The sequence below is a fragment of the Mobula hypostoma genome, chromosome 23 (assembly GCF_963921235.1).
Source record: "Mobula hypostoma chromosome 23, sMobHyp1.1, whole genome shotgun sequence".
Classification (NCBI taxonomy): domain Eukaryota; kingdom Metazoa; phylum Chordata; class Chondrichthyes; order Myliobatiformes; family Myliobatidae; genus Mobula; species Mobula hypostoma.
In genome coordinates this window covers 20,952,138-20,967,550 of record NC_086119.1, presented here as the reverse complement: position 1 = coordinate 20,967,550, position 15,413 = coordinate 20,952,138, and the positions used below count along the sequence as shown (strand labels likewise).

Genomic DNA, 15,413 nt, shown 5'->3' with positions numbered 1-15,413 from the left:
ATGTTGCCAATTACAAACAATTTCTGAGTGAAACAACAGAGAAAACGCCTCTAATGCCCACCGCACCTGTGCTGAGTATCGAGTGTTCATTCACATCTGCGATCCATACACCGTGGCCTTCCAGAGCTTCCAGTTGCCGGCCATTTTAATTCCCCTCCCCATTCCAGCACCAACATGTCAGTCCTCGGCCTCCACCACTGCCAGGATGAGGTGAAATGCAAATTAGAGGAAAGGCACCTCATATTTCACCTGAGAAGTCTACAACCCAACAGTATGAACAGTAAATTCTCTATTTTCAGGTAACCTGCTCCCTTTCTGCCCTTTTCCTCTCTCCTGGTTTCCCAGACGTACCCACACCCACCCCACCCCCATCAGCCTGGTCCTTCCTCCTCCACCTACTCCATCTGCCCATCTGGGTCTTGTCTGTCCCCCCCCCCCGACCCCCCACAGTTCCATCTGCCTGCCCCACCTCTCTCTTATTTTGTCCCTTGGATTACTGCCCTCTCCTATCAAATTCCAACATTTGCAGACTTTTGTCGCCTCCACCTATCACCTTCCAGTCTCTGTCACTAATTCCACACCCTTCCTCCATCAGCCTATCACTCCTCCTCACCTGGATCCACCTATCACTGGCCAGCTCTTACTCCACTCCTTCCCTTCATCTCTATCTCTCCTCTGTCTTTCAGCCCAGGTGAACGGTCATGACCCTAAGTGTCGAGTGTCCATTTCCCTCCACAGATGCTGACTTGTTCCAATATCTTGTCTGTTGGACCAGATTCCGGCCACTGCCATCTCTTGTGTCTGCAGTCTGCCAGGCTAAATTTATTTATATTAATATTATTTTATTCCCCACACATTCCCCTCAACTTCTCCCAGACTCGAATACTTACTAGGGGCAATTTGCAGTGGCCAATTAACCCAGCAACTCACGAGGCTTTGAAACGTTGGAGGAAACGGGAAGATTGGGTGGAAATACAAGCAGTAACAGGACAGGAAGTGAAAACTCCATACAGAAGTCTCCATATAGGCTGCATCACTGCCTGGTATGAGAACTGTACTTCCCTCAATTGCAGGACTCTGCAGAGAGTGGTGCGGGCAGCCCAGTGCATCTGTGGATGTGAACTTCCCACTATTCAGGACATTTACAGTGACAGGTGCTTAAAAAGGGCCCGAAGGATCATTGGGGGCCGGGTCACCCCAACGACAAACTGTTCCAGCTGCTACCATCCAGCAAACGGTATCGCAGCATTAAAGCCAGGACCAACAGGATCCAGGCCAGCTTCTTAGATTTAGATAATTTAGATTTAGATTATGAGGACACGCAGTCCTCTTTTATTGTCATTTAGCAATGCATGCATTAAGAAATAACACCATTTGTTCCTCCAGAATGATATCACAGAAACACAAGACAAACCAAGACTAAAAAAAACTAACAAAAACCACATAATTATAACATATAGTTACAACAGAGCAAAGCAATACCATAATTTGATGAAGAACAGACCATGGGCACGGTAAAAAAAAAGTCTCAAAGTCTCTCGAAAGTCCCATCATCTCACGCAGACGGTTGAAGGGAGAAACTCTCCCTGCAATGAGCTTCCAGCGCCACAAACTTGCCGATGCAGCATCCTGGAAGCACCCGACCACAGTCTGACTCTGAGTCTGTCCGAAAACTTCGAACCTCCGACTAGCCCTCCGACACCGAGCACCGAGCACCGAGCACCATCTCTGCTGAGTGCTTCGATCCCGGCCCCGGCAACAGGCAATAGGCAATAGGCAAAGCCAAGGATTTGGGGCCTTCCCCTCCGGAGATTCCCGATCGCACAGTAGCAGCGGCAGCGAAGCAGGATTTTCAGAAGTTTCTCCAGATGTTCCTCCGTGCTTCTCACGTCCATCTCCATCAAATCAGGATTGTGTATGGCCCCTATTTAACAAATACGATATCAATTCGGAGCGGCCGTCAGCGCACTGTGTCACGCCGCCATCTTCTCCTCCCCTTCCACCAGGCCATCAGACTGATTAATTCATGCTGACACAATTGTATTTCTAAGCTATATTGACTATTCTGTTGTATATCTTACTGTACATACTATTTATTAGAAATCTCTATAATTTGCACATTGCACATTCAGACGGAGATGTAATGTAAAGATTTTTACTCCTCATGTATGTGAAAGATGTAAGAAATAAAGTCAATTCAAAACTGAACTCAGATCATTGGAGCTATGAGGCAGCAGCTCCACTAGAAGAGCATGAATTCTCCACTAATCTCCCTTTGGCATTTCTCCCTGTAAGCATGACAAGTGTTACACTTGAACCCTACCCTTCTTCCATCACCACGACACAGGGCCCGAAACAGTCCTTCCAGATAAGGCGACACTTCACCGTCGAGTCTGGGTCACCGACTATATCCGGTGCTCCCAGTGTGGTCTCCTCTACATCGGTGAGACCCAATGCAGATTGGGAGATTGCCTTGTTGAGCACCTTTGTTCTGTCTGACAAAAAAAGGTTTTGATTTGACTTCCGATTCCCATTCTGACATGTCTGCCCATAGACTTCTCAATGATTTGGATAACTATAAATGAAAATCTGCAAAGTAATGAAGATAAAGTTGCTGAAGGGATAATGAAACTTCTTCGCTCCTTTCCCAATAAGCAGGATTTCCCAGTGGCCAACCATTTTAATTCCAATCCCCATTCCCCATTCCCATTCAGACATGTTAGTCCATGGCCTCCTCTACTGCCACGATGAGGTCAAACTTATGTTGGAGGAGTAACACCTCATATTCTGTCTGGGTAGCCTCTTACCTGATCGCATGTACATCAATTTCTTGAACCATAGAACATTACAGCACAGAAACAGGCCTTTTGGCCCTTCTTGGCTGTGCCGAACCATTTTTCTGCCTAGTCCCACTGACCTGCACCTGGACCATATCCCTCCATACACCTCTCATCCATGTACCTGTCCAAGTTTTTCTTAAATGTTAAAAGTTAGCCCACATTTACTACTTCATCTGGCAGCTCGTTTCACACTCCCACCACTCTCTGTGTGAAGAAGCCCCCCGCCCCCTGCCACCTGCCACCAATGTTCCCTTTAAACTTTTCCCCTTTCACCCTTACCTTAACCCATGTCCCCTGGTTTTTTTCTCCCATAGCCTCAGTGGGAAAAGCCTGCTTGCATTCACTCTATCTATACCCATCATCATTTTATATACCTCTATCAAATCTCCCCTCATTCTTCTACGCTCCAGGGAATAAAGCCCTAACCTATTCAACCTTTCTCTGTAACTCAGTTTCTCAAGTCCTGGCAACATCCTTGTAAACCTTCTCTGCACTCTTTCAACCTTATTAATATCCTTCCTGTAATTTGGTGACCAAAACTGTACACAATATTCCAAATTTGGCCTCACCAATGCCTTATACAACCTCACCATAACATTCCAACTCTTATACTCAATACTTAGATTTAAAAAGGCCAATGTACCAAAAGCTCTCTTTATGACCCTACCTGCGACGCCACTTTTAAGAAATTTTGTATCTGTATTCCCAGATCCCTCTGTTCTACTGCACTCCTCAGTGCCCTACCATTTCCCTTGTATGTTCTACGTTGGTTTGTCCTTCCAAAGTGCAATACCTAACACTTGTCTGTATTAAACTCCATCTGCCATTTTTCAGCCCATTTTTCCTGCTGGTCCAAATTCCAGAACTTCCAGTAATTTTTCCTCCCTCCCTTCTTCACTGTTTTTCCATTCCCCATTCTGGTTACTATCTCACACCTTCTCCTCACCTGCTCATCACTGCTCTCTGGTTCCCCTCCATCTTCCCTTTATTCAATGGTCCACTGTCCTGTCCTATTAGATTCCTTCTTCTTCAGCTCTTTACTTCTTCCATCTATCCCACCCCCCAGCTTTTGACTTTATCACCACTCCCCATCCACCCACCTTCCCCCTCACCTGAACTCACCTATCAGCTACCAGCTTCTACTTTCCCTCCCTCCACTTTCTTATTCTGGCTTTCTCCCCCTTCCTTTCCAGTCCCGATGAATGGTCTCAGACTGAAACATTGACTGTTCATTCCCTTCCACAGATACTGCCTGGCTTTCTGAATTCCTATAGCATTTTGTATGTGTTGCTTAGGATTTCGAGCGTACGCAGAATCTCTTGCGTTTATGATTTCAAGAAGGGACCAGAGTTTTGGCTGTGTTTGAAGTTGTTTTGTTGACTACTGCTGAAACATGTTTCATCGAGGACTCTGCTTCTGTGCTCCCCCACCTCAACTTGAAACATAAGAAATAAAAGCTGGAGTAGTCCACTTTTTTCCTCATGCCTATTGCCACTTCATAAGATAATAGCTGTCTTCCACCTCGATGCCATTTCCTGAACTAATCCCGTACCCTACCCACCCTCTTCAAGAGACAGTACCTCAAGAAGGCAGCATTCATTAAGGATCCAGGATATGCACTCTTCTCAACACTACTGTCAGGGAGGAGGTACAGGAGCCGGAAGATGTACGCTTAACTTTTCAGGAACAGCTTCATTTCCCTCTGCATCAGTTTTCTGAACAGTCCATGAACCCATTAACACAGCCACTATTTTTTTTTGTAATTCATAGATCTTTGTGTCTTTTCACTGTATTGTTGCTGCAAAACAACAAATTTCACATCATTCGGAAATGATCATAAATCTGATAACTACTTTATTCCCCTAATTTCCAAAAGTCTTGCAAATCTTCACTTTAGGCCTGATCCTCTCCTGCACTTTGGGCAAGAATATTCCAAAGATTCACTATCCTCTGGGTGAAGATCTACCATTTGCCTTGGAGGATGAGAAACTGAAGGTTATTGACTACAAAATCCAAGAAGAAAACTTCAGAATTTCTATCTTTTCTCGTTGAAGGAATGTTTTCTCGCACTCGCTCTGGGTTGGACTTAACCCCCTAGTTCAAAAGTTATTGAGGCAAAACCACAGTCTGTCCAGGTGAACGCACAAGAGTTTATGATGTCCCACAACATCAGGTTCAAGAACAGCTACTTTCCTTCAACCATTCAGTTCTTGAACCAACTGGCAAAATCCTACAGTTTAGCAACACTATGACCACTTTGATAATGCACTAAAATTGTCCTTTTGTTTATGCTAATTGTGCTTTCTTGCAAAAGTTATGTATACTTTTTGTTTAATTTTTTTCATGTGAATGATGCTTATATGATGCCATATACCCATGATGCTACTGCAAGTTTTTCTTTGCACCTGTGCATACATGTACCCGTGCAAATGACAATAAACAGCTTTGTCTTATAAAAGTGTGAGGATAGTCTTACTAACGTCCTGGTCAATACTTATTCTGTAGTCAATATCACTGATTAGATTTTCTGATTATTATCATATTGCTAAATGTGGGTCATTTGGGGTGCACAGTACCTACTGCATGTCTATGCTTTGAATGTATCTCATTGGCTGTAAATACCTTTGGTCTTGAAGGAAGTAAAAACCTTGAGGTCTTGAAAGAAGTAAATTCTTTTCTTTGAAGTGGAACAATCTACTTTGACACCCAGAGCAGTGAAACATGCTAATTTGTATTGCTGATGAGGAGCCGTACAGTAGTAAAATAGAGTGGAGTTGCATAAACAAGCTAGCACTCAACTTCAGCAAGACCAAGGAAAGGGGAAGTCAGAGAGAACCCACACCAATCTTCATTGAGGGGTCAGTGGTGGGAAGGATGAGCAATTTCAGGTTCCTGGACATTATCTTCTCAAAGGATCTATTCTGGGTCCACCATATTGATGCAATCACAGGAAAGGCATCCCTCATTAGGAATCTGAGGAGACACGAGCAAATTTCTACAGCCGTACAGTGGAGAGCATTCTTACTCTTTACGTCAGCATCTGGTATGGAGATGGCATTGTACAGGATCGTAAGAGGCTTCGGAAGGGTTGTAGACTCAGCCAGCGGGATCACGGACACAAGCTTCCCCACTTTCCGAAGGTGACATCCATCATGAAGGACCTTCACTATCAGGACATGCCCACTTCTCATTACTACCACCAGGGAGGAGGTACGGGAGCCTGAAGACCCCCCCCCCCCCACCTGCCGCAATTCAATGTTTTCATAACAGTTTCATCTCTTTGCTATCACAGTTCTGAACGGCCTAAGAACCCATGAACGCTACCCAGCAATTCCTCTCTTGCACTACTTATTTACTTTTTTATTCTTTATTTATTTAGCAATACAGTGCAGAATAGGCCCTATCCACTCCAGCAATCCCACAACCCCGAACTACTCAAGGGACAATTCACAATGACCAATCAACCTACCCAGTACATCTCTGGACTGTGAGAGGAAACCGCAGCTCCTGCTGGGGAGAACCCACACATTCCACAGGGAGGGTGTATGGAGACTCTTTGCAGAACCATACTTTTTTCCACAGATGCTGCCTGGCCTGTTGAGTTTCTCCAGCATTTTCTGTGTCTTGCTCAGATTTCCAGCGTCTGCGGATTTTCTCTTGTTTGTGATAAAACATCATTGCTGAATTTGGCCAAGGATGAGAAATGATACGAAAGGGGGAAAGTGCATTGAATTCCAGAAGGAACTTCTGAGAGGACACAACACAAACACTGTGATGACAAAATCCTACATGGTATTTATGACCTCTGGCCTGATTCAAACATGCATTCTTCTAATCTGGAGTACCATTGCACCACGAGGCCTGGCTTTTTTGAACTTATAGTAATTTGTCATGCCTGCACTATACTGTACTACCATTACAAATTTATAAATTTCAAGACTAATGCCAGTGACAATAAACCTGATTCTAGTTGGTGGCAATGATCTAAGGTTTTTAAAGTGCAGTTTCTTTTAGCAATTCCATCTGTGCCCAAAGGTGGCAGTATTCTTCCACATGTGCATCACAGTTGACCACGTAATGTGGCTCATGCCTCCTTGAAGTAGCAATTTTGAACAATACCACCTCATCGATGTAATCAAAGCAGGTAGAAGCAAACAGAGTTTGATTGATTGGCTTGGAAAAAGACTGCAGAGGAGATGCAATGGGGAAATACCAGGCATGAGGGCAATGCCAAGACCTTTGACACAGTTAGCGGGAGATGCAATAGACATAATTAAGAACAATGAAGAGTTTTGATAATCCATTTGTTGTGGAATCATAATTTAAGTAATTAAAGGTGACTATTTGGGCCAATGTGTTCATGCTGGCCAGTAAAAAGAGCAATTTAGTTTACTCTCATTTTCCAGCTGTGAATTGTGCCTTTTAAGTGTGTTACATACATAAATTAAAAAAGAGGAATAGCAAGGTAGTATGCATGAGTTCACGGACCTTTCGAAAATCTGATGACAAAAGGGAAGAAGCTGTTCTTAAAACACTGTGTGGGCCTTCAGGCTCCTGTACCTTCTTCCCAATGGAAAATATGAAAAGAGCTTCTACCTCCCCCATCCTTTCAGATAACGAGTTTCAGTCCTTCTCATGACTTTTCAAGTAAATCTTTTTCTTCAGTTCCCCTCTTATGATTACTAACTAATTTATGTTTACTGTATATTTCCTGTTATTGATTTTCTGCTAAGGGAAAGAATTATTTCCTTTTCACCATGCCCAAGGCTCTGCTGACCTTACACTTTAATTCAATTTGATCTACTCCTCACTTCCTATGAGAAGTGGCACGCTGACGTAGTAAACTGCTTCCCTACAGCTCTAATGACCTAGGTTCACTCTTGCTCTCCAGAATGTCTGTGTGGAGTCTGCAAGCTCTTCCTGTAACTCTGTGGATTTTTTTCTGGATGTGCCACTTTCCTCCCACATCACAAAGATATGCGGGTCATTGAGTTAATTAGCTACTGTAAATTGCTCCTAATTTGTTGGTCAGTGGTAGAATTGGTGGGGGGGGGGGAGTTGATTGGAACATGGGGAGAATAACATGGAATTGATCAAGATGAGTGTGACGGTCACTGCTGACTTAGTGGGCTGAAAGGATCTGTGGTACTACAGGATGGTAAGAAGAATAGCTCTTTATACAACACACACAAAAAATGCTGGTGAACGCAGCAGACCAGGCAGCATCTATAGGAAGAGGTACAGTCGACGATTCAGGCCGAGACCCTTTGTCAGGATTTTTTGTGTGCGTTGCTTGAATTTCCAGCATCTGCAGATCTCCTCATGTTTAGATCTTTATACTCCGGAATTTAGAACAATAAAATCCAGCTGAGTGATTCAAATTATTATGGGGTTGGCAGATCACTTACCCTGGTCAGAATGTCTAGAACTACAAGTCCTAGCATTAGCACTTGGTTACTTTGGAATCAGGAGAGAAGAATTTCTGACACTTAAGATGGTGAATCTTTGGACCTCTCTAGACAAGAGGAGGTTTGAGGATATTTCGTATGCTATCAAAGACTCTTGCAAATTTCTATAAATGTACTGTGGAGAACATTCTGATTGGTTGCATCACTGCCTGTGCAGAACCTCCAATGCCTGGGATCAGAAAAAGCTGCAGAGGGCTGTAGACTCTGCTGGCTCCATCATAGATAATAGCATCCCCACCATCGAGGACATCTTCAAAATGCAGTGCCTTAAGAAGGTGGCATCCAATGTTAAAGACTCTCACCATCCAGGACATGTCCTCTTCTCAGGGCTGCTACCATTAGGGAGGAGGAACAGGTGCTTGAAGCCAAACACTTAATGTTTCATGAACTCCTTCTTCCCCTTTGCCATAAACTTTCTGAATGGTTCACGAAGCCATGAACACTCTCACCATTTTGCTCTCTTGTTACACCATTTGAAATCTGTTTTTATATTTCTGATTGTAAGAACAGTCATTTTTATATACTGCACTGTACCGTTGATGTAAATCAACATATTTCAAGACAAATGTCAGTGATAAAACACCTGATTTTGATTCTGACAAAACTATGGATTCTGACAAAATGGTATAACTAAGCTTGAGACCCTTCAATCTTCTAAACATTAAGAAGATGTGAGAATCTCAGCAAGAAGGTGGAAGCCCAACTGTAGTTGGAGCAGTCGAAGGATTATTTGACTTACACATATTTTTATTTCTTATTCTCTCTTAAGATACCAACTAAGCAGAAACCTCTTGTCACTGGCAGGATGGTCAGTGACAATTGGACCTAGATTAAAGATAATTGTCAGACTACAATTTTTTTCGACAATCAGAAGAGATACAAGAGACAACAGATGCTGGATTATGGAGCAAAAAAGGAAACCAAGGTGCTGGAGGAACCCAATAGGTCAGGCAACATCAGAGAAGGGAAATGCACAGATCAAGTCTCAAACTGAAATGCTGGCTGTTTATATCTCGCCACAGATGTGCCCTGACTCACTGAGCTCCTCTAGCATCTTATTTGCTGCTCCATTTCCCAGCATCTGCAGTTTCTTTTGCTTCTACATCTTTTGTTACATAAAATAATTTAATAAGAAAAGTAGGTGCAATGCCTATTATTCAAAGGAGAGTTTGAAGTATCCTGAAAGAGTTCAAAGTAAACTTATGATCAACGTACATACAGTATATGTCACCATATACAACCCTGAAATTCATTTTCTTGCAAGCACACTCAATAAATCCAATAACCATATTAGAATCAATAAAAGACCCTACCAACAGGGTGGACAACCAATGTGCAAAAGACAACAAAGAAATACAAAAACAAAGAAATGAAAGGAATACTGTAGTAATAATAATAATAAATAAATAAACAAACCAATAAACAAGCAATAAGTATAGAGAACATGGGATGAAGAGTCCTTGAAAGTGAGTCCAAAGGTTGTGGGAACAGTTCAGAGACTGTGTAAATGAAGTTGAGTGCTGTTATCCTCTTTGGTTCAGGAGGCTGATGGTTAAGGGGTATTAACTGTTTTTGAACCTGGTGGCATGAGTCCTGAGGTTCCTGTACCTTCTCCCTGGTGGCAGTGGTGAGAAGACAGCATGACAAGAATGGTGGGATCCCTAATCATGGATGCTGCTTTCCTGCAAGTAGATGTGCTCAATGGTGGGGAGGGCTTTACAAGTGATGGACTCGTCTGTACCCACTACTTTTAGCAGGATTTTCCATTCAAGGGCATTGGTGTTTCCGTACCAGGTTGTGATGCAGCCAGTCAGTATACTCTCCACGGCACATCTATAGAAGTCTGTCAAAGTTTCAGATGCAACGTCGAATCCTTGCAAACTCTTGAGGAGGAAGAGATGCTGCCATGCTTTCTTCATAATTACACCTTCATGCTGAGCCCGGGACAGCTTCCTCCGAAATGATAACCCACAGTTATTTAAAGTTGCTGACCCCCTCACGTCAACGGAAAAGGGTAAACAGTCGACGTTTTGGGCCAAGACCCTTCTTCAGGACTTATACCTTACACCTCCTTGGTAGAGACATGTCTCCACTCTGCCACCTAATTACAATAATTATGCTAACAGAAAGGATATCAAAACGCCCAGATTTGGGGAGGGGTGATTGTATTGGCAGCTGGAAATTTGATGATTCCAGGATAGATCTAGTCCTGTTCCTTGCTTAATCCATATATTCATGCTTAGAGATAATTTGTGTTACAATTAGTTTATCTCTGCATTTCTGTCAAGACTACTTCAGATCTATACCCATTCTAATATCCCTTTGGGAGGGATGAAACGTTCCCACAATACATGAATACTTCTCAGAACAATGAGGGAAAGCACAGGGCAGAGACAATTAACTCTTTCAAAGAATTACTTCCTTTATCATAAACAAGTTAATTATTCATGTAAATTACCCAATTAAGATTGGCCAATCATTTTAGCATGTACTTACAACATTGAAAATAAGACTAAATTATTTATTTCGCTGATATAAATATAGAAAAATTATCACTAAGCATGATTGGCAAGCTTCTTGTCTAATGGTGATAGAAATCACTAGATGCAAATTTGTAAAAAAAAAGCATGATGATTTTAAGTGAGCTCTACTGAAGGTAATAGCTATTAGACTAAAGAAGAGACAGCTAGATGAATTTATTGACATTATTAGCAAATGAAGTCAGATCAACCAAATCATTAAAAGTCTCAGGATTAGTATAAAAGAAAGAATCTGGGCATCTCAGGAATGACAAATTTGCTCCAAGTGTCAAACCCTCCTTTTATGTTGATGAATAGATATTGTATAGGAATGCCTTTCTTTACTCAATTTTGTACAAACAGGCCTTGTGTTATTTCAAGACATCTGTATTGAAACAATAGTCTTTGTGCTTGCAATATATGTGGTTTGGGTGATAACGAGTAGGTAGCCTTTCCGAATTGTGGTATGTAACTAATTGCAAATAGATGGAACAAGAAAAAAATTTCCTCTGCTCCTGAAAATTCTTTTGCTTAATAACCTACTTTCAATTTCAATTGTCTTTTATCTGAGGAAAAGACACAGTGACAAAATGTCAGAAGTATTGATTTATAAAGTTATGAAAAGTAGACTCTATGCCCAAATCCAAATCCTAAACACCGAGCAGGATTCTTACCAAATGAGATGACACACAGACATGAACCAGGAGACAGAGAGCTGTGTGATTCAATTGCGATGGCCTGTCGTGGAATAAATGAAGCTGCTGAGCTGTAAGGTTTCCAGGCAAGTAACCTGTCTATACTTAGGAGATAGGAGGGAAGAGTTCACACTGTTTCTGGAGCTGGTTGTGACAGATAATCAAAAACTGACAATAGTTAAGGTGTTACTCTGTCTCGCCGATCAAAAGGGAAGTGATTTGTGACCAGAGGTGCAAGAAGCCAGCACAGCTGATGTGACATATGGTACAGAAAGTAGGGTTAAATCAATGATGTTAGTGGTACCACCAATCTCATACAAATTTAAATTACTTTCACCATTGAATACGAAATGCATTAGATGGATTAAAGTCACATACAGTGATTACCCCACAGCATAAAATACTATTTCTTAGATCTCTTTTAATTCCTCCAACGTCTTGAAATTTTTAGATTAGATTAGATTTTTAGATTATGAGGACACGCAGTCCTCTTATATTGTCATTTAATAATGCATGCATTAAGAAATGATACAGTGTTTTTCCAGAATGATATCACAGAAACACATGACAAATCGGCTGAAAAACTGACAAAAACCACATAATTATAACATATAGTTACAACAGTGCAAAGCAATACATAATTTGATAAAGAACAGACCATGGGCATGGTAAAAAGTCTCAAAAGTCTGCCGAAAGTCCCATCATCTCACGCAGACGGTGAACCTCCAGCGCCGCAAACTTGCCGATGCAGCATCCCGGAAGCATCCGACCACAGTCCAACTCCGAGTCCGTCCGAAAACTCCGAGCCTCCGACCAGCTCTCCGACACCAAGCACCGAGCACCATCTCTGCTGAGCGCTTCGACCCCGGCCCTGGCAACAGGCAATAGGCAAAGCTGAGGATTTGGGGACTTCCCCTCCAGAGATTCTCGATCGCACAGTAGCAGCGGCAGCGAAGTGAGCATTTCAGAAGTTTCTCCAGGTGTTCCTCCTTGCTTCTCCCGGCTGCCTCCATCAAATCAGGATTGTGCATGGCCCCTAGTTACACATACGATATCATTCGGAACAGCCGCGCGCGCTGCGTCACGCCACCATCTTCTCCTCCCTCCTCCTTTTGCTCCACATTCCACGTTTTGTGGTAAAAACAGGGATGGACATCACATGATGAACAGACTGAAGAGTGGTCATTAGCTCTTTGCTCCAGGAAAATTTAATCCAGGGGAGAATTTTCCCAGTGCTTTTTGAGGATGGAAAATTTCTTCTAGCTTCACATACAACATGATTCTCTAATATAATGCCGGTGAACGATGTTCCTAACACATAATGGGCAGAACCATAGCCACTGATATGCTGTCAGTGGTTCTGTGTTTTTCAATGTGACATTATTCCAAAATCTCATCTAGCCTCCCCAATTGTCACAAAGTCCATCGTAGGAAACGTCTTCCCCACCATTGAGCACATTTACAAAGGTGTGCTGCCTGTGAATAGTGGTGTTCCACAGGGGTCAATATTAAGTCCCCTTCTTTTCACATTATATGTCAATGATTTGGATGATGGAATTGAAGGCTCTGTGGCCAACTTTGTGATGATACAAAGATCAGAGGAGGGGCAGGTGGTGTTAAGGAAGCAGGCAGTCTACAGAAGGACGTCTATTTAGAACAGAGTTGAGGGTGGTGAATCTGTGGAATTCATTGCCACAGATGGCTCTAGAGGCCAAGTCATTGAAAGTATTTAAAGTGGAGGTTGATAGGTTCTTGATTAGTCAGGGTGGCAAAAGTTACAGGGAGAAGGCAAGAGAATGGAATTGAGAAGGGTAATAATGGAGCCATAGCAGAGCAGACTCAATGAACCTTATGACCTAATTCTGCTCCTACGTCCTGTGGAGTGCTGCACCTGCCACAAGAAAGGAGCGTCTATCATCAAGGACCCCCACCACCTAGGCCATGCTCTCTTCTCACTGCTTCCATCTGAAAGGAGGTACAGGAGCCTACATCAGCAGGTTCAGGAACAGTTAGTACACTTTAAGCGCATGAACCAGTGCAGATAACTTCACTCTCCTCAACACTGAAATGGTTACACAACCTAAGGACTCACTTTTAATTATTTAGTGATGCAGCATGGAGGAGATCCTTTCAGCATTTCATGCTACTTCACCCCAGCAACTACACAACCCCGATTAAACCCAACCTATTCACGGGAAAGTTTACAATGACCAATTAACCGACCTGGTACATCTTAGGACTGTGGTAGGAAACCGGAGCGCTCAGGAAAAACCCACACCTTCCACAGGGAGGATGTACAAACTCCTTACTGACAGCATCGGAATTGAAATCTGAACTCCAAAACGTTCCGAATAGCGTTGCGCTAACCGCTGCATTACCAAGGCACCCATTTTCAAGAACTCTACAAATCACGTTCTCAGTATTATTTATTTATTTATTTTGTATTTGAATAGTTTGTCTTTTACACATTGTCAGTCTTTGTGCGTAGTTTTTCATTGATTCTATTGTATTTGTATTTCCCCGTTCTACTGTGAATGCCGGTAAGAAATTGAAACTCAAGGCGACAAATGCATACTTTGATTATAAATTTTCTTCGAACTTTGATTATAATTGCAAAATTCTCAGAAAGAGAGTCATAGTCACTGAAAAAGAAATGATAGAGAGTCATAGCATAGACACAAACCATTTAGCTTACCAAGTCTCTGATCCTGAATTCATACTTTTCTCAGATTCTCAACAATTCCTTCTGGATTCTATCACTCACATACATGCTTGTGGCAATTTACAGCGGCCAATTATCCTACCAATCTATACGTCTTGGGCACCCAGGAGGAAACCTGAGCACCCAGAAGAAAACCATGAAGTTATAGGGAGAACCTGCAAACTCCAGACAGAAAGCAACAGAAATGAGGATGGAAGTCTCTGGTGTTGGGATGGAATTGTTCCACTAACTGCAACATCATGCTGCTCCAGTCAATATGCAATGGCTATTTGAAGGACCCTTCCATGTTTGAGTATTGACTACAATGTCATGAGGCTGTGAAAGATGCTATATTAATACAAGATGTGTAACAGGGAATATACTGTAGTTATTTAAATATAGCAGATATTAATTCAAGCATGAACCAGTCGATAGTTCTTAATGTAAATTTTAAATAGCAAGCAGTAAATTGGTTAAAAGCAAACCTTTGCAAATAAACAATACAGCTGGTAAGAGATATGGGTTTGCAAAATGATAACCATGAGATATTTGCATATGCATCAGCCAAACATTAAGACAATGGGGTTGCGTTCATTGACTTGCTTGAATCCAGGCAACTAACGGTTTCAGCTGGCTCTCTGTCATCAGAAGTTTATTGGAATGTCTGCGCTAATTATTTTCTCCCAACAAAAGCATCTGAACCTTCAGAGCTGTCTTAGCAATTACAATGTGCTTGCACTCTAAATATATATCTCAAAGGAACCGTTTCTCAACCCAAGGTATTGAAGTAAAGAATGTCATTGTAACTATTGAAATTGTATTGAATCACCTACTGTTACCTTTGATCTTAAGGGTATAAAAATGTGATGTACCTTTTTGATTTGTGATCCTCTACGAGTGTCTCCAGAATGATGTCTGCTTGTTGTGATGAATAAAGACTTCTATATCACTAGTCCAGTGTCTCTTCGGTGACTTCAATCAAAGTCACAACATATTGATCATTCTATGTGGAAGTATTATAACTGTGACAATAACCCTAATGTGAAATTGATCGTCCTGCTTTAACACAAGCCCCTTGTTCTACTATCTTAGCTTGCTTTGTATCTGGATTCCTATGTTGTTACTGATATACTAGCAAAAATTACAGTTCATTTCTCTCTTGTCTGCAGTAAACATTCCGAGTTCCTTAA

The 15,413-nt window shown here is 42.1% G+C and overlaps 1 protein-coding gene across 2 annotated transcripts in view; it reads right to left on the bottom strand.

The window, feature by feature from the left end:
• ankrd13b (ankyrin repeat domain 13B) overlaps positions 1–15,413 on the bottom strand; it is a 475,933-nt gene that overhangs the window by 131,904 nt on the left and 328,616 nt on the right. The window lies entirely within an intron of this gene.